The sequence below is a fragment of the Capricornis sumatraensis genome, chromosome 11 (genome assembly GCF_032405125.1).
Source record: "Capricornis sumatraensis isolate serow.1 chromosome 11, serow.2, whole genome shotgun sequence".
Lineage (NCBI taxonomy): Eukaryota > Metazoa > Chordata > Mammalia > Artiodactyla > Bovidae > Capricornis > Capricornis sumatraensis.
The window spans coordinates 62,202,674-62,222,403 of record NC_091079.1 but is presented as its reverse complement, the minus strand read 5'-3'; the positions used below and the strand labels follow the sequence as shown (position 1 = coordinate 62,222,403).

General features: G+C 43.9%; 3 pseudogenes; all 3 read right to left on the bottom strand.

Moving 5' to 3' along the window:
• Nucleotides 1–13,012: 13,012 nt before the first annotated feature.
• LOC138088330 (uncharacterized) lies at nt 13,013–13,729 on the bottom strand (annotated as a pseudogene).
• Nucleotides 13,730–13,753: 24 nt separating this feature from the next.
• LOC138088329 (uncharacterized) lies at nt 13,754–15,423 on the bottom strand (annotated as a pseudogene).
• Nucleotides 15,424–15,621: 198 nt separating this feature from the next.
• Nucleotides 15,622–16,488, bottom strand: LOC138088328 (peptidyl-prolyl cis-trans isomerase A-like; annotated as a pseudogene).
• Nucleotides 16,489–19,730: the final 3,242 nt, after the last annotated feature.

Below are 19,730 nucleotides of genomic sequence, written 5' to 3'. Positions count from 1 at the left end.
CATGTCTGACTGTTTGTGACCCCATGGGCTGTAGCCCACCAGGTTCCTCGGTCCATGGAATTCTCTAGGCAAGATTACTGGAGTGGGTTGTCATTCACTTCTCCGGGGGATTTTCCCAACCCTGAGATTGAACCAGGGTCTCTTGCATTGCAGTCAGATTCTTTACCATCTAAGCCACCAGGAAGTAAATCTAATGCTTTGAAGAGTATCCAACTAAAGTGATAAAAAATATTACTTATGACAAATTCTTAGGGGAATCTATTTTGCTAAAAAGAGAACAAACTTCATAATAGGCATGCCAGTTATACTTAAATGGTATATCAAAGAAAATCACAGTACTAAAAATATTATGCTTTTACTTGTTCTACAAATTCTATAATCAGTTTTATATCATTCATTTGGTTAGTAAATTCTTTTTCATCCATAAAATACTTTCTGTTTCTATCCACATTATATATAATCCAATTATAAACGTCATTGTGTCGTTAGTTCCTGTATGTCCTGTATGTCCCCATGATCAATCAAGGTTTCCTTTTAGTAGGTATAATGGTCTTTTTGTGGATGTTCACACTCTCCTGAATATCAGTTGTGTCCTTTTTTGTCTAACAAAGATAAAAGCAGCTCTAGGACCTTAGCTTACCCACTCTAGTACTCTGGCCTGGAAAATCCCATGGGCGGAGGAGCCTGGTAGGCTGCAGTCCATGGGGTAGTGAAGTTCGGACACAACTGAGTGACTTCACTTTCACTTTTCACTTTCACGCATTGGAGAAGGAAATGGCAACCCACTCCAGTGTTCTCGCCCGGAGAATCCAAGGGACTGGGGAGCCTGGTGGGCTGCCGTCTATGGGGTGGCACAGAGTTGGACACAAATGAAGCGACTTAGCAGCAGCAGCAGCAGCAGGACCTTAGCTTGGCCAAGTAGAGGCTGTAGAATGTGTCACTCATGAATTTCTGAGTTTAAATGTGACATGATTTTTTCAAGAGATGATGGATTTAGAGCTCTGAGTTTGATCACCTCTGTTGTGTGACATTTTCCTTGGACTTGCAGAGAGCTCCAATCTTTACTCACCAAGGAACCAGCCTATCAATCCATGGGTTAAATTCAAATAAGACATTTTATAGTATAGGGAGAAGGAAGAAAAATCACACAAGGATGAGGAGTCAGGAAAGGAGTAATTTGTGGCTTTGGGACAATATACCTGCCTTGGCGCATTATAGCATAACCCTGGAAAGTCCACCACAAAAGTGTGTTTCCCCAGAGCCTCCAGTTAAGCCTCAAAGCACAGTCAATTTCCCTCTTATCCAGAGAAAATATTCTGTCTTTCTAAGAAGGCAGCATATGGGAGCTGCTGGGAAGGCCTTCCAGTCCAATTAAAAGGCAGCTAGAGCGAAGAACACAGGACTCCTGAAGATGTCTGATCTTTTCCCTATGATTTGCCACTAGAGCAGTTGACAGCCCGGACTTGCAATTACGGTGCAGAGACTGGTAGAGTTAGAGACCAGTCCAACAGGGAGGGAAGGTTTGACCATTTACATGCAGTTAATTATTAAGGACTGTCAGATGTCAGAATGGGAGTTGGTAATACTGTGGTTAAACGCCCACCACATGTCTAATTTGAGTTGTGCCCACTACCTCCAGCACCAGTTCAAATTAAGTCCACATTAATGTCTGATGACTCACAGCTGTGCAGCATACAGCGCTGTGCTCTCAGGGGTGGGAGGGGCATTTGCATATCAGTTAGTGCCAGATACTGATTATGAAAGAAGGGCATCTCTCTTTGTTGGAGGAGGCACCATATAAGCCAAAGCTGTAGTTATTATTAATATTTAAGACCATCATCACGGTTAAGAAAATGTGGATCTTTAAATAAGCCTCCCGATGCAATTTGTCTAGTTTAAAAAAGGCCATTCCAGGGGAAACAATATACATGTTGTCAGTGAGTGCCAAATAGATCCCAAAGAGATCAGAGTATGGCCAAATGAGAATTGAAGTAATCCTGTCTCTATAAAAATTCTATTTTAAACTTGATGAGAGTTCATATTTGAGGCTGCCAAAATACTCTTTTTTTCTGGATGATGATGATTTTGAATGTACTGTTCCAAGTCAGCCCCTGGAGCAGCAGCCTTGGTGCCCACCTGCCCAGCATTTGGTTAAGGGAGTTCTCCGGGGGTCTTCCACAATGCCAGCGATCTCACAGCAGGCTTCCACCCATCCAGACAGGCAGAGAGCAGGTGTCACTCGGCTTGGAGGCACACCCTGATGTTGTCTATGGACTTCGGAAGCTTTGAGAGTGATGGCCTATTTCCAGCAATCCAGAGGGCCGTATGGGGAACCCCTCATGCAGAAATATTTTGGGGTCCTGGGTATACATATGGTTTTGTGATCTGTGGTCAGTGGTAAGCAGGAGGGGATGGAAATTGGTGGTGGCAGTAGGGAGCCAGGGGGGCATGTTGGCATTCTAATCCTTGGCCCTTCCATGGGCTGGCTTGCAAGCAATGCCATGCTTAGAGCAAAGCTACAGTCAGGCACTATATCTTACAAAAAACAAGCACTTCTGAGAAGACCAAAACAGAAATTCTTTATTTACAAGACAGTTGCTATAGGCTCTTTAATTGGAAACCATACTGTCTCACCATTTATAAGCATATCAGCATGGGATCATTTCATAAAATCAAACCAAAGCTTAAAAAAAAGAATCATGCTCACTCTTGGTAACAGAGGTGTTTTGGTTTCTGTTTTGTTTGACTGAAAACCGTAAAAATATTTTAAAAGCTAGATTAGGGCAAAATAGGACTGCAATAAGACTTAAGCATCTTTGCTTGCTTGCTAAGTTGCTTCAGTTGTGTCCGACTCTTTGAGACCCTAAGCACCATAGCTTGCCAGGCTCCACTGTCTATGGGATTCTGCAGGCAAACATACTGTAGTGGGTTGCCACTTTCTTCTCCAGAGGATTTCCCCAAGCCAAGGATCCAACCTGAGTCTCTTAAGTCTCCTGCATTGGCTGGAGGGTCCTTTACCACTCCAGCGCCACCTGGGAAGCCCATAAGCATCTTCAACACTGACCAAAGAAGCATTAGGAAACCCAAGTGGATATGAATGTGTCAGAGGCTTGGATTTCCTACAAGAGAGCAGGAGGTGTGAAACAGAGACCTCTCTTGGGGCCAAGAGACTGACTGTTTGCATTGCAGTGCCTAAAAAACAGCCTGCATGGTGCCGGGGTGTGTGTGGGCGGGGAGGGGGGGGGTGGGCTCCAAGCAGGAGCAGGGGCCAAGGGCAGACCACAGCCTGGTCACTCTGGCTAGTGTTCTCTTTCTGTCCTCCAAGCGGGTGATTAGGAAGCCCAAACATAACGACCTGTTATGGACAGAGATCACAGTGTCTGTGGTTTCCAGAAGCTGCTGCTGACATTGTCTTGACAAGAGCTCCAGCTCAGGGGTCACTCGGGTTGGAGCTGTGGACTCTGTGTCCTGAGAAAACTCCAGACCAGGGGGCTCGGGGGCATAAGGCAGAGTGTGAGGTTGCTCCCTTTCACCAGGTTTTTGTGTTTGAGCTGGACTGGTGCTGCTCTGCTCATTACTTATTTAAAGCAGAGTTATTTTGGTTGTGACTGTGAAAACTGCAATGCTCCCTAAATATTAACCCGGCGTAATGGCTGTACAGTAATAATTGTGCCATGGGGGGCCCGTCTGAACTCTACTGAGGGGGTATGACAAATGCTTGTTTGGTGTTATATCTGTTCACAATGTCTTTTGTTTTTTTTTAGGTCCAGTCGTTCTGCTTTCCTATTTTCAGAAACAATGAATAGCCCCACCTTTCTGCTTTTGATTTCTATTTTTCTACCTTTCAAAAGCACACACTTGATAAGTTTTTCTACAGTCAGGAGCACACTTCTTAAAGGGCTGAGTGGTAGAAAGATTGGGATAGAAATTACATTTGTGTTCCCAGGTCAATCCGTGGTAAAGAATCCAATGTAGGAGACATGAATTCGGTCCCCAGGTCGGGAAGATCCCCTGGAGGAGGGCACGACAACCCACTCCAGTATTCTTGCCTGGATAATCCCATGGACAGAGGAGCCTGGTGGGCTACAGTCCATGGGTTGCAAAGAGGTGGACGTGACTGAGCTACTAAGCACACAAGCATGCATGCAACATCTATGAAAAAGGTCTCATGCCTAAGAAGGTATAAATAATCTCTCAGGATGATACAAGCTGACACTTCAACTAAGGGAAAAGGTGGTCTCCAGGAGATGCAGAATGTTCCAGTCAGTTTGGTTCTGGCTGCTTAATGTGATCCTAGTCTTGGTGGAGCAAGTTCTTTGGTCCTAAAGAATGAAATCTGCCGAGGTGCTGACAAGGTTGCATTCTTGGTGGGTCGGGATGGGGGCCCAAACTTCACCATTCCCTCCTTTACTAACTGGATGGCCTTGAGTAAGTCTTTAACTCAGCATCTCGGTAACTTCACTGGCAAAATCGGGGAAATAGTAACACTCTCATAGGCTTGTTTCGGGGGCTTCCCAGGTGGCTCAACAGTAAAGAATCCACCTGCAATGCAGGAGCTGCAGGAGCTGCAGGTTCAATCCCTGGTTGGGAAGATCCCCTGGAGAGGGGCACGGCAACCCACTCCAGTATTCTTGCATGGACAGAGGAGCCTGGAGGGTTACTGTCCATAGGGTTGCAAGGGGTCAGACATGACTGACATGACTTAGCATGCACGCACACGTTCTTGTTATGAGAAACCAGTGAAACAGTACACATAGCGCACAGTGTGGTGATAGCCCAGTACCAGACACATGCCAAGATCTCAATGCATACACCCTTCTTTCCTCTGTCTTTTCATCTATGACTTCACAATGTTGTTGCTGTTGTTTAGTCACTAAGTCATGTCCAACTCTTTTGCAACCCCTTGGACTGAAGCCCGGCAGTCTCCTCTGTCCATGAGATTTACCAGGCAAGAATACTGGTGGGGGTTGCCATGCCTTTCTCCAGGGGATCTTCCCAACCCAGGGATCAAACTTGCGTCTCCTGCATTGGCAGGTGGATTCTTTACCACTGAAACACCAGAGAAGCCTTTGACTTCATATTGGGGATATCTTAATGACAATCTCTTTCATTTTAGTTATTATGTACAGCTTTCAAAACAGTTTCATACAGATGGTGATTTTAGATAATGTGCTTTAAAATATATATACGTGTGTGTGTGTGTATTTGGTTGCACTAGGTTTTAGTTGTGGCATTAGGATCTTTAGTTTCAGCATGTATACTTTTAGCTGTGGCAGGTGGGATCTAGTTCCCCAATCAGGGATTGAGCCTGGGCCTCCTGCTCTGGAGGCATTGGGAGTGGGGTAGAATCTTAGCCAATGGACCACCAGGGAAGTCTCAATAATGTATTTCTTAATTTTTTAATGCACTGACCACACAGGACATTTTTGATGATTTATTTAACTGTTTCATATCTGTCTACTCCTTAGAATATATACTAGCTTTTCAAAGACAGAGGACATGCCTGCCTTGTTCACTTTGGTATCCTTGGTGCCTCCCACACTGGCATAGAGATGCAGTTATCATTTGTTAGATAAATAAATTAACCCTTATGAAAACCCAGACTCACATGTGATGAGGGAGAGGGAAGCCCACTGGTAAGATAGGTAGCTGATGAGCAAAAAATTGTAGTCATCTATTCTCCCAGGTCCCCTGATTCTTGTTCTCTCATGTTTAGGCTTGCTCAGTCATGTCCAGCTCTTTGTGACCCCATGGACTATAGCCTGCCACGCTCCTCTGTCCATGGGATTTACCAGGCAAGAATACTGGAGTGGGTTGCCATTTTCTCCTCCAAGGGATCTTCCCAACCCAAGAATTGAACCCAGATCTCCTGTATTGTAGGCAGATTCTTTAGCACTAGCACCACCTGGGAAGCCCCTTCTTGCTCTAATACTTACCCAATAACCTGAAGGGACTGGATTTTCCTGGCATGGCCTGGTCCAGGACTTGGATACATGAAGTCAGATCAAGTTGGATGAGAGAGGAGAGCAAGGATGGATCATGAAATGTCTGCTAAACCAGAATCCTTATAATTTCTACTTGGAAAACCTTCAGACAAGTTCACCACGAGCCTCAAATATCAGCCTCATCTGGGTCATGTCTTCTCTAGGCTCCAATGCTGCTGAATTCTCTCATGTCAGGTTTTGTGTACGTGATATTTCCTTTATCTTTTCTATCCTCCACTGCTATACACTCCCTCCTTTGCCTGCCTGACTCCTGTTTATTCATATCTCAGCTTAGAGACCATTTTATGTACCATATAAATTTAGTTTAGATCCTGGTTTTGTCGGTTGTTTAGTCTGTAAGTCATGTCTGACTCTTTTGTGACCCTATGGACTGTATCCCGCCAGGCTTCTTTGTCCATGCGATTTTTCAGGCAACAATACCTGAGTAGGTTGCCATTTCCTCTTCCAGGGGATCTTCTTGAACCAGAGATCGAATCTGCAACTCCGGCATTGCAGGCGGGTTCTTTATTGCTGAGCAACCAGGAAACCCAGATTCTGGTTTAAGTGTTTCCAAATCTTGTATTTCACCATCGTCAAATTGTATGATGCTACAAAGGTCAGTTTTCATTCCAATTCCAAAGAAAGGCAATGCCAAAGAATGCTCAAACTACCGCACAATTGTACTCATCTCACATGCTAATAAAGTAATGCTCAAAATTCTCCAAGCCAGGCTTCAGCAATACGTGAACCATGAACTTCCTGATGTTCAAGCTGGTTTTAGAAAAGGCAGAGGAACCAGCAAATTGCCAACATCCGCTGGATCATGGAAAAAGCAAGAGAGTTCCAGAAAAACATCTATTTCTGCTTTATTGACTATGCCAAAGCCTTTGACTGTGTGGATCACAATAAACTGGAAAATTCTGAAAGAGATGGGAATACCAGACTATCTGACCTTCCTCTTGAGAAATCTGTATGCAGGTCAGGAAGCAGCAGTTAGAACTGGACATGGAACAACAGACTGGTTCCAAATAGGAAAAGGAGTACGTCAAGGCTGTATATTGTCACCCTGCTTATTTAACTTCTATGCAGTGTACATCTTGAGAAACACTGGACTGGAAGAAACACAAGCTGGAATCAAGACTGCCGGGAGAAATATCAATAACCTCAGATATGCAGATGACACCACCCTTATGGCAGAAAGTGAAGAAGAACTAAAAAGCCTCTTGATGAAAGTGAAAGTGGAGAGTGAAAAAATTGGCCTAAAGCTCAACATTCATAAAATGAAGATCATGGCCTCTGGTCCCATCACTTCATGGGAAATAGATGAGGAAACAGTGGAAACAGTGTCAGACTTTATTTTGGAGGGCTCCAAAATCACTGCAGATGGTGACTGCAGCCATGAAATTAAAAGACGCTTACTCCTTGGAAGAAAAGTTATGACCAACCTAGACAGTATATTCAAAAGCAGAGACATTGCTTTGCTGACTAAGGTCCATCTAGTCAAGGCTATGGTTTTTCCAGTGGTCATGTATGGATGTGAGAGTTGAACTGTGAAGAAGGCTGAGCGCCGAAGAATTGATGCTTTTGAGCTGTGGTGTTGGAGAAGACTCTTGAGAGTCCCTTGGACTGCAAGGAGATCCAACCAGTCCATTCTGAAGAGATCAGCCCTGGGATTTCTTTGGAAGAAATGATGCTAAAGCTGAAACTCCAGTACTTTGGCCACCTCATGCGAAGAGTTGACTCATTAGAAAAGACTCTGATGCTGGGAGGGATTGGGGGCAGGAGGAGAAGGGAACGACAGAGGATGAGACGGCTGGATGGCATCACTGAGTCGATGGACGTGAGTCTGAGTGAACTCTGGGAGTTGGTGATGGACAGGGAGGCCTGGCGTGCTGCGATTCATGGGGTCGCAAATAGTCGGACATGACTGAGTGACTGAACTGAACTGAACACCGTATTATAATTTCCTTACTTGTCTGTGTCACTCTCCAACCCATCCTAAGAGGGAAAATAGTGTCTCATGTGCCCGGGACACAGCACAATGACTAGCATATTAAATATATGCTCAGAAAATATTTGTTGACTGAAAAGGCAAAGTAGAAAGGGAAAGTCTCATATGAACTCCTCTTCCCCACTGCTAAACACTTTTATTATTGGCAAGGCAGGTCAAATCACCAACTTAAAGATAGTATATCTGAGTGGGTCACCTAGACACTTACTCTATAGATATATGAAGATTAGAGAAAGTATTTTTAAATAACTTAAGACAGCATGCTTTTGATTCCATTTGTAGAATAAGCCCTTGATGCATCTTCTCTGTGTGGACTGGCTGTTGGTTCCATTTTTTTTTCTTTTACTAATTAATTTTTTTTAAGTATATAGTTGCTTTAAAATCTTGTGTTAGCTTCTACTGCACAGCAAAATGAGTCAGCCATACATATACCTATGCCCCCTCCTTTTTGGATTTCCCTCCCATTCAGATCACCGCAGTACATTAACTAGAGTTCCTGTGCTCTTCACTATGCTCCCATCAGTTGTCTACTTTATATTAACTCATAGTATCAGTAGAGCTTATGTGTCAATCCCAATCTCCCAATTACTCTCACCTCCACCCTTTTCCCCCTTGGTATCCATACATCAGACCGGCTTTTTGAAAATCAGATGTACAAAGTTGGTTTGCCCGTCTTGGATTTCTCATTGCATCAATGTTGAGTATTTAGATTTCCCATGTCTCCACTACTTTGGCTCCATTTATAAAAGGAGATGAGGCCCGCCCTCTGGGATATCTCCATCTTTCTCTGGTCACCAGTCCAGGTGGGCAGCACAACACACGTGGCCCAGGTCTTAGAAAGGATATTTAGGAGCCTGTCAGTTAAATGAAGTATAAGAACTTCCAGGGTTTCCAGGATCTAAGCAACCAGGAACAATTCCCCACTGTTTGCGACTAAGACAAACAGAAAAAAATGTGGGGGAGGAGGAACACAGTCCGGTCTCTGATAAATAACCTTTCCATGTGAAGTGCACATCAGCCTGACATAAGTAATTAGCTGTCAGGTGCTGGGCTTTGCTGTCAGAGGCCAATTTTCAGATTAGTGTTAATTGCAGGGGGGGGTCTGATGGCCTTTGCTCCCGCCCCCTCACCCCTTCAGTGGACTGCCTTCCCCAGCTTGCTGCCAGTTTGACTGGAGCCTGGGGTAATGGAGCTGGCAGGGTGGAATCAATTACTAGCCAATGAAGATTTTCCCACAGGTCTGGGCTTGGGAGAGGAGGGCTAGTCCTGCCGCCTAGACAGCTGGCCTGACTGTCCACTGGGAAGGGAGCCTGCAGAGGGGGAGAGGGGCTGCACTCAGCGATCATCCGCCCACCACCCAGACTTTATTGACGGGATTTGGCAGCGGTGCCTTTGCTACTTGTTTGTCCTCTCTCTCCTGGTTTTGTGTCTGCACTGACTTAATCCCAACATCTCGTCCAGATGAAAGCACAGACCCACAAATATCCCAATCCAATTTGTTAATGGGTCTCAACTCAAGAGGAAAAGGAAAAATGAAGATGGCATAGTGCTATTATAGTCTAACGGCAACACTTGGACATGTTATTTGTGCAATTTAAAATTTTAAACATTTTTAATTACTAGGTTGGTGCTTTGTATAATTTTGATTCAGCTGAAGTCACCACATATAATTTATAATAGGACCTAGGTTTTATTGTCACTTCTGAAGTTTCAAGACATTCTGGGCTTTAGTCAACTTAGGATGCATTTTGAAAATCCCCCTCCAAGGTTTTCTGCTTAGCAGTTGGATGTTTTGCTCTCAATTACCTACTGTGGTCTATGCCGTGAGCTGAAATTTTGAGCAAGAATAAGCATTTGGATGCTGGAAAACTGTGCCTCATCTTTTTCTTTTGCCTATGGTTCTTCATTATGCAGGTTGATTCAAACAAATAATTCAACATTGTTTTAACAGTATTTTTGATCTTTCAAATGAAAGAGTTTATACTAGATAATATGTCCAAAATCCATTTGCCAATGATGTATACATTTCAGAAAAATCTGGGTTTTTTAAAGATGCATTTAACTATTGAACTTGCCAAATAAAAGGCATTAAAACAAGCACATTGAAAGAGGGCTATAAAAACTAGTGCCACACTATAAAAATGAAAATATTTATGCATAAAAATATTGTATTAATTTTTTTACTTGATTTCCCTTTTTTTTCCTTTTTCTTTTAGGAAATTAACATTCAGGATGTATTCCTCTCTGTTTCTCTGTTTTGTATGTAAAATTTCTATGGACTGTACAGGGAGTTTAGCTGTATAATTGAAATAGTCATTCATTACAATCATTCAGTCCAAGATTAAATAATAATCTTGTTTATTACTAAATAAGCAAGAGTCGCAAAAGCCAAAGATGTGAGATTTTGCAGTTAAACAGGTCCATATTCCTTGGGTAACAGCTTTCAGACAGTAGGCCTCTCAGGTTTCTTGGAAACATAACAGTTGGGATGAGAAATACCCGCCTGTAATCAAAGGAAGAGCATTATGGGAGATCTCCTCTTTCTCCCCATCAGGATGAGTGGGTCCTTGGTCTTCGCCCTGGAAGAAGGCTGGAGGTGGGGGCATAGGAGTAAGGTTAGGAATCTAGAATCTAGCCTCCTATTCTCAGCATGGTGACACTGTGGGAGGGCTAACAGGTGACTTCTTTTATTAAAAAAAAAAGAAAAATTTTATTTTGTATTGGGGTATAGTTGATTAACAATGTTGTGATAGTTTCAGGTGAAAAGCAAAGGGACTCAGCCAATATACTTATACATGTATCCATTCTCCCCCAAACTCCCTTCCCATCCAGGCTGCCACATAACATCGAGCAGAGTTACAGTAGGTCCTTGTTGGTTATCCATTGTAAATACAACAGTGTGTCTATGTCCATTCCAAACTCCCTAACTATCCCTAACCCCATCCTTTCCTTGTGGTAACTGTAAGTTCATTCTCTAAGTCTGTGAGTCTTTCTGTTTTGTAAGTTCATTTGTATCCTTTCTTTTTGATTTATTTGTATTCATTCATTCATTTGATTAATTTCAGAATGACTCATTTGTATCATTCTACATATAAGGAATGTCATATGATATTTCTCCTTCTCTGACTTAACTTCACTCAATTTGATACTCTCTAGGTAGGCTGCGACAGCACCCCACTCCAGTACTCTTGCCTGGAAAATCCCATGGACGGAGGAGCCTGGAAGGCTGCAGTCCGTGGGGTCACTGAGGGTCGGACATGACTGAGGGACTTCACTTTCACTTTTCACTTTCATGCATTGGAGAAGGAAATAGCAATCCACTCCAGTATTCCTGCCTGGAGAATGCCAGGGATGGGGGAGCCTGGTGGGCTGTCGTCTATGGGGTTGCACAGAGGTGGACACGACTGAAGCGCCTTAGCAGCAGCAGCAGGTCCATTCATATTGCTGCAAATGGCATTATTCCATTCTTTTTAATAGCTGAGTAATGTTCCATTGTATATATTTGTCAGGTGACTTCTTTTAAACCACACCTGTGATGATGTTCAAGGATCCTAAATTCCACAATGAAAGGTTTGTGAGCACAGTCCTGTTAACCACTGTGGAAACTTGAGTCCCTGGTACTTGAAATTGACAATGATGTCAACACTTGTTTTTTAAGAGTCACTGCCAAATCATTCTGCCTGATTTCCAGCATGGAACAGTCTTGTATTAATTGGGATATAGTTGTTCTGTGATGTGACTCACTAACTTACTTTCTGCTTTTGGAACATTCATCCAATTTGTTTCATGATTTTGTTGGCTGGGAAATATTATTCTCCTCATTTTGAAAAATGGAGACAAAAGGCTGAGCCATAGGTTTCTCTTCTGGCCCATTGTGATATCCTGACAAAGCACATTCTGAGTTCTTTTTCTTGTATGCCTCTGGTCTATAAGGTCCTCAAGAACATGGATTTCCTATTTCCTTGTTATCTTCAAAATCCAGCACACAGAAATCTAACAATAAATGTTGGGTAAATTTTTTTAAAAAGAGGGAGAAGGAGTGGAGTGAGAAGACAAAAGGACATCAGAAGGTAGAACCCCTCCACGTGAGAATTATGGAATGCTGCCGCAGTTACAAGTGTATACTAAGCCATCATCAAGACTGAGTGTCTTCCTGGTCCTTGTACTCCTAGCACTGCCATTAGACATAGAACTTAAGCCTAGCTCAGAAAGATTCAGAGCAAGTGTAGTGATTCAATAATAACAATAAAGTCAACCATCAACTGTATAACTGATTATGATTTATTTCTATGACTTTGCGAAACTTTTCATATAAATGTAATAGATACAAATTACTCCATGACCCTAAGACTCAAGAAACGTCACATTTATTTTTATGACTAAATGAATATAAATAGGCAAAGGTTAGCCCCAGCTGGACATGTCTCCAGTTTCAGTTATTGATTTAGGGTTCTCAATTCCTCCCTCTTGAGGTCATACAAGGTTTCTAGGGTATAGATAATTCAGGGGAGAAATGGGCAAAGGCCTCTAGTCTTCAGCTTAATGTGTTTACTGAAGACAAGCTCATAATTGAAGCTCCTTCATCATCTCAAAGGAAAGTGACTCCTTTAGTGTGAGGACAAGGGAGAGTCTCAGACATTAATCACAGCCTGTAACGTCACAGAGGCTGGTGTTGGGGTGTCAGATGCATATCTGCTCTGCTAGAGGCCCTTAGAGGTGGGCCCTGGGTCTATCAAGCTACTCATTGGACAACTTCTTCTACTCCAGATTTCAAATGATGGAGTGATTTTAAGAGACACCCCCCTCACCCTTTCTGTGATCAAGGGCTGTTACTTACACACTAACCTCCTCATCAGAAGTCCTCAAGTGATGTTTATTCTTCTTGATATCCTATAACTTAAATACCACAAAGTAAAGTTAACACTACTTAAATACTATGATATAAAGTCAAAACATCTTATGTTTCAAGATAATGGGATAAAAGAGAGAAGAAAACCTCAAAGGTATATGTACATATTCATAACAAAACAAGGAGCAAATACTCATGAAAATTACAGTTCTCATTTTTGAAATTGGTCACTTGGTCATCCTGGTATTTACCTTCTTCTACTATTCATTCTGTATTCTTTTTACCTCCAGCAAGCACCTCAGTTGGTCATAGTTCTTTGCAAGGTGAAGTGACCCAAACCTTCATTCTGGATGGTTCTGGGCCAGTGGTAGTCTTGCCTCGATTTGGCTGTTGTAGTTTTCCATTGACCTTAATCACGAAGAGAATTCCCAGGGGATCTTCTCTATTCCAAACATACTCTTCCTCACCTCCATTGTAGAGTAGTAATCCCCTTTCTTCTTGGTGGCCAGGATCAGTCACACCAACCAGCTCACTGACTCCCTTCTTTGCCTGGTTCAGAGGCACAAAAAGCCCAAAGTGATGGGGCGGCAGTATTAACTTCCAGTTCAATAAAATCGTCATTGCGTCCCCTGGTGGAAGCATTCTTCCCTTTAGAATGAATATCTACAGGCCATCTGAGCCTAAGGCCATGGGAACAGGAAGCAAACGTTTGGCCAGTGGGTCATTAGTGGTAAGAATGAGTGATGCAACTCCCGTTCCCACCCCTTGATTCCTGGACCCTTGCATCCTGGCTATGGGACAGATAATATATTGGATGCTGATTCTGAGCCCACACAGTCTTCTGGAGAACCTCACCTACAAGTTACTGCCACCTAGCTGGTACTATAACTGAGTCTTCGAAAGGCAGTTTCACTGTGTACGGGACTGCTTGGCCCTATCACATATACATCACTTCCATTTGGTGTTGGAGTGCTGCTGTGCATGCCCAGCTTGATGGCTTAATGGGTCAGATAACCCTTAGTTCACAATGGGCAGCTCAGGTTGCCTGGTAACTTGGCCTGGGGTCAAGCACTGAGTCTCTCTGAAGGCCCAATACAGCTGGCTGAGATCTATTCATCAAAGGGAGAGTAGTTATCTGCAGAGGATGGCAGGGATTTGCTCAGAAATCCTAAGGAACTGCACTGACATTCACCTGTAGGGCCCCAAAGAGCCTCCTACCTGAAATGTCAGTAGGAGACCATTGGATCTGCCAGTTCATGTGGTCTTAGTGGCAGGGCAGCAGGCAGAGTGGCCTGGGCCTTTTGCAGAAGCATCTCTTGTTCTGGGCCCCATTCAAAACTAAGATGTTTTGGGTTCATTTGAAAAGTGGGCTGGAATAATACACTTAGATGAGGGGAATATTTTTGCCTCCAAAAATCCAAAGAGCCCCTGAGACGTTGTGCCTGTTTTTTGGTTGTAGGAGGGATCAGATGTAACCACTTATCCTTTGCCTTAGAATAGGTATCTCAACTAGCTATACCACTAGACCCTTAAGAATTTCACTGCTGTGGAAGGCCCTTGAACTTTTGTCTAATTTGTTTCTTACCCTCTGACACATAAATGTCTTACTCACAAATCTTAGAGTAGTTGCTACTTCTTGCTCACTAGGTCCCATCAGCATAATTTCATCATTACCATGAGCCAATGTGTATCTTGAGGAAGAGGGGGCCCTGTGAACTAGATTATGGCTTAGGGCAGGAGAGTTGATAGGACTCTGAAGAGGGACAGTGAAGGTATATTGATCCCTTGCCAGATGAAAGCAAATTGCTTTTGGTGGGCCTTATGGATAGGAATGGAGGAAAAAGCATTTGCTAGATCAATAGTTGCCATCTGAGTTGCCAGAGAAGCCACTAGCTACCAGGGGATGTGTTAATTAGCACAAGCAGTGAAACCACATCTCTTACAGCAGCTGCAACCGGAGTCATCACCTGGCTGAGCTTAGGATGATCACCTGGTACTGCCCAAGACTTATTTATCTTCTGTGTTTGTCAAACAGGTGAAGGAGATGGGATTGTGGTGGAAATTACTACCCTCTTATCTTTCAAGTCCTTGATGGTGGCACTAATTTCTGCAGTCTCTCTAGTAATGTGGCACTGCTTTCAGCTTACTATTTTCTTAGGTAGAGGCAATCTTAGTGGCTTCCACTTGGCATTTCTCACTATTAAAGCTCACAGATCAGGGAACCAATGTGAGAATTCTGCTAGCATCTAAGTATATCTATTCCAGTTATGCATTCCAGAACTCAGGAAATAACCAAGGATAGGTTCAGGACTCACTGGGCCTGCTGTGAGACAGACCTGAGCTAACACTCCATCAATCACCTGACTTCCGTAAGCTCATATTCTGACTGGTGGACCACAGCAACATTTTGGATCTCTTGGAATTAGTGTCAGTTTAGAGCCAGTGTCTAAATCCTAAAAGTTCTGATCACTTCCTTTTCCTAAATGCATGTAGCCCTGATAAAAATGTAGGTCCCTTTGGGGAAGACTGGGAGAAAGATTAACAGTACACCTTTTAGCAGGGTACTGGAGTCCTCGCTTTCTTTTTTTGTTAAGTTTTTATTTCATAATCATAAACTTTGCAATCCAGCTGGAACCCAAAGAAAATATGGAACCCAAAGAACTGCAGTGGGAGCAAAAAGACCACAGGATATTCCAAGCAGATGGGGGTGAAGGTGTGCTCTCCTGAGCTATGGAAGGAGTGGTCTGGTGGTTAAGATAAAACACAAGTGAAATTTATTAGCTTTGTCCACAGTCTGCAGTGGTGATTTTCTTGTTGGTCTCACCATTCCTGGGCTGAAGCACTCCATGGCTTTCACAACATTCATGCTGTCTTTCACCTTGTCAAAGACCACATGCTTGTCATCGACCATTCAGTCCTGGCAGTGCGAATGAAAACCTGGGAGCCGTTTATCTCGCCATGGACAAGATGCCAGGACTCATATGTCCAGGACAAAATTCTTATCATCAAATTTCTCCCCATAGATGGACTTGCCACCAGTGCCATTATGGCATGTGAAGTCACCACCTTGACACCTAAATCCTGGAATTATTCTATGAAATCAGGAACCTTTATAACTAGTACTCAGAGCACAAAAGTTTTCTGCTGTCTTTGGAAATTTGTCTGCAAACAACTCCAATCTGTTAACATAGCTTTAAGGATTGGATGAGCAATCACTTCTTGGTTTCCAGGTCCCTTACCTCTAAGGAGACACCATCTAAGGGCTTGCCATTGATGGCAATGGGTTGACCATGGCTGACTGGCACGGGATGCTCCAGGGCAGCAACCTCTGTCAGACTTATCGGGCTCCTTTCTTAACAGGACTGGCCTCTCCTTCATTCAAGGGGTTCTGCGTCTGTGTACTGGCTCAAGTCTTAGAGCTGATTAAAGGGCTATGACCCTCTGTTTTTATGATTCAGGTTAGACTTGTTTACTTGACCTAAAACTGCTCTGCTTATACAGATCAAGTAAGAATATAGTATAGGCTTCTGTAGTGGGGCTTCCCTAGCAGCTCACATGGTAAAAAAAAATCTGCCAGCAAGGCTGGAGACCTGGTTCGATCCCTGGGTCAGGAAGATCTTCTGGAGAAAGGAATGGTTACCCATTCCAGTATTCTTGCCTGGAGAATTCCATGGACAGAGGAACCTGGCAAGCTGCTCTGTATTAGTTAGGGTTCTCCAGAGAAACAGAACCGATAGAGCAGTGTGTCCAGATGGAGAGAGGGTCTTCAGCACCTCCTGGAGCTGCCCGTGGCCTCTACATGACCTGGATGTTGGGCGTGAGGGCGCCCACACAGGGCCGGCCATGGGCGAGTGCGGTGGCCTTACAGCAGAGACAGGGTGGGGCCAGGCACTGTGGGAGCCAGAGGGCCAGCTGGAGGATGGGCAGAAACTCAGTGGGGCCAATCACCGAGGAAAGCCACGGGGGAGGCCAAGTCAGCGGGGAGGAGCCCCCTGCCCTGAATGGGCTGACAAAGAAGAGACCGCGAGTTTATCAGCGGCAGGATGCTAGCGACAGACACCAGCTGAACAATCAGGATGTCTCAAGCCAAAGATTCCCGGAGGAGTTCAGAGGAGCCAGTCTGCAGCTGGTCCAGAGAGCAGCAGATCAGTCCTCAGACCCAGTCACCCGACCTCCGCGAGGTCACGGGGCTGCCTGGAACACCTAGCCTTCTGGAGAGGATCGGGGAAGGAGAAGTGTAAAGGCAGAGGCTGAGCATCACTAAGGAACTAAGTGTATTGCATTGGATTAAAGCTCAAGACAGAGATTTCGTTATTGTTTTCTCACAAACTAGCCGGTGGGACCAAATCAAATCAAATGCAGAGCAAAAAAACCCCATGCATTTCCTCTGCATATATGAGAGGCAGTGTGAGTACTTCTGTGGTCCCTATACGCCTATGACTCTTCTCTCAGCAACTGAAATCCTCTAAGCCGTCATCAGGCACATCCGCATTGGCTAGGGGAGGAGGAAGCACTGCGGTGGGAACCTAAGCACCGCCTTCACCTCTGGGGGCCCTTCTTTTCTCATTTGTAAGATGACAGTGGGGGTTCACATGTTCTATAATTTTTTTTCCACCCCCAAGATTCTCTAACCAAATAAGAAAAGAAAAACATGTTCATGAGCCTCTGCGGACTATGCTAGTGCTTTTCAAACCTTCCCTCCAGTTCTCTAGTGGCAGAGAAGAGACAGCGTGCATCTCTCGGGATTGTCCTGGATATGGCTTAGAGCAGCCCGCTGAGGTGTTTCCAGAAAGTTCCACAAAGTCTTGTGCTTTATCTCTCAAATTGTACCTAAAGGTTATGTGATATTTTGTAATATATTTGCACTTGTTATGAACAGTAAAGCGTCTGCCTACAGTGCAGGAGACCCGGGTTCGATCCCTGGGCTGGGAAGATCCCCTGGAGAAGGAAATAGCAACGCACTCCAGTACTCTTGCCTGGAAAATTCCATGGACTGAAGAGCCTCGTAGGCTACAGTCCATGGGATCGCAGAGAGTCGGACATGACCGAGCGGCTTCAGTTTCAGTTTTAAGTTACTTACTGTTGACCAGGACTGATGAACTGGTATCTCGTCTGCCTTTATATCTTTGTCCTGTGGCTTCAATTACTTCCTAGTGCACTGCTCAGACCCTGGGGAGCACTTGTTAGAATCCCAGCATGGGAGCACCATGAGGATAGAATTAGGCTAGCACATTTTCCAGCATAGAAGGTCAGGTCCTAGATCTAGTGAACAGAAAGAAGATCTATCCCACTCCTCCACTGACAGCTTCAGTCTCATCATGTAAAATCAGTTCAATTCAGTCACTCAGTCATGTCTGACTATTTGATACCATGGACTGTAGCCAGGCTTCCCTGTCACCAATGGTCCCTGAACATCACTCATGTAAAATAGAGATTCCTAATCAGGACTATCATAAGATATCACCTCTCACCCATTAGCATGACTACCATCAAAAGAACAGAAAATAACGAGTGTTGACGAGGACGTGAAAACACTGGAAGTCTTGTGCACTCTTGGTGGGAATGAAAAAGGAAGCAGCCACTATGGAAAGTATTATGGAGGTTCCTCTAAAAGCTCAGAATAGAACTACCATGAGTTCCGGCAATCCCATCGCTAAATGTATATCCCCAAATACTCAAAGCACAGCCTTAAAGAGACATTTACACATCGGTGTTCATTGCAACGTTATTCATGATAGCCAAGAGATGGAAACAACCCAGATGTCTGTTGACATCCAAATGGATAAAGAAAATGTAGTGCACAGACTTTGTAACCTTAAAAAGGATGGAAACTCTATCAGATGTCTGAGAAGGTTGAACCTTGAGGATATATTATGCTAAGTGTAATAAGCCAGTAGAGAAGGGACAGATACAGGATTCCACTTGTGTGAAGCACCTAGAGTAGTCAAAATCACAGAAAGAGAAAGAAAAAGGGTGCTTGCCAAGGGCCAACGGGAGGAGGAAGGAAGAATAAGGAGGGTGCAGAGTTTCAGTGTTAGAAGATTTAAAAGCTCTAGAGATTTGTTTCACAATAGAAGTTGTACTTCTATACACTTAAACATGGTTAAGATGTCAAATTTAAGTTATATGTTTTTGACCACAGTGAAAGAAACAGTGACCTCATTTAGACGGTCAGGTTTCCTTTGAAAAAGAACAAGGCAAGATACTGGCCCACTAAATGTCAAGGTGAAATTTTCTTACAGCCCAAACCTGCTTCCTTCCCCAACTCCCACCATCCCTATGAAGCCAGAGGATGGATCTTCGCATTGCTTGCTCCCCAAAGGTTATAAGTATGTGTGTGCCATCAGTGGAGGCCAGGTTAACAACTTGTGCAAATTTTACTGCCAGTTTGCCATTTCCATTTTCCAATTTCCTTATTTTTGTTAATGAAATTCGAATCACTTTAAAAGATATCGAGGTTAAGTAAGAATGCATCAAATCTTCCAGAATTCTTTTGGGTAGTGTCAATGCCGTTATTGGTGACTTTGGGGAATAAATGGGTACACCCACCTACACACACACCAATACACACATGCCCTCTCTTGTGCCCTTTCCAACTGCCCCAATCTCACCCCACAGCAAACATGATGAATTCACATCCTGAGGCGGGTGTACCACCAACAAAATCTGACCGGAGGAAACAATTTCAATTCAATCAGAGGCCTCCTGCGGTTGAAGTTTACAGGGAGTGCTGCCAAATCTCACTCTCTTGGCGGACAAACTGTGCAGACTTTGGGCCTGCTGGGAGGGTGAGGCATTTCTTACTTTCAAAAGAGGGTCGATCCAAGATGTTTGTATTATTTCAATACTGTTTTTCCTATGGAGCCGGGGGTTGGCGGGGTGGGGG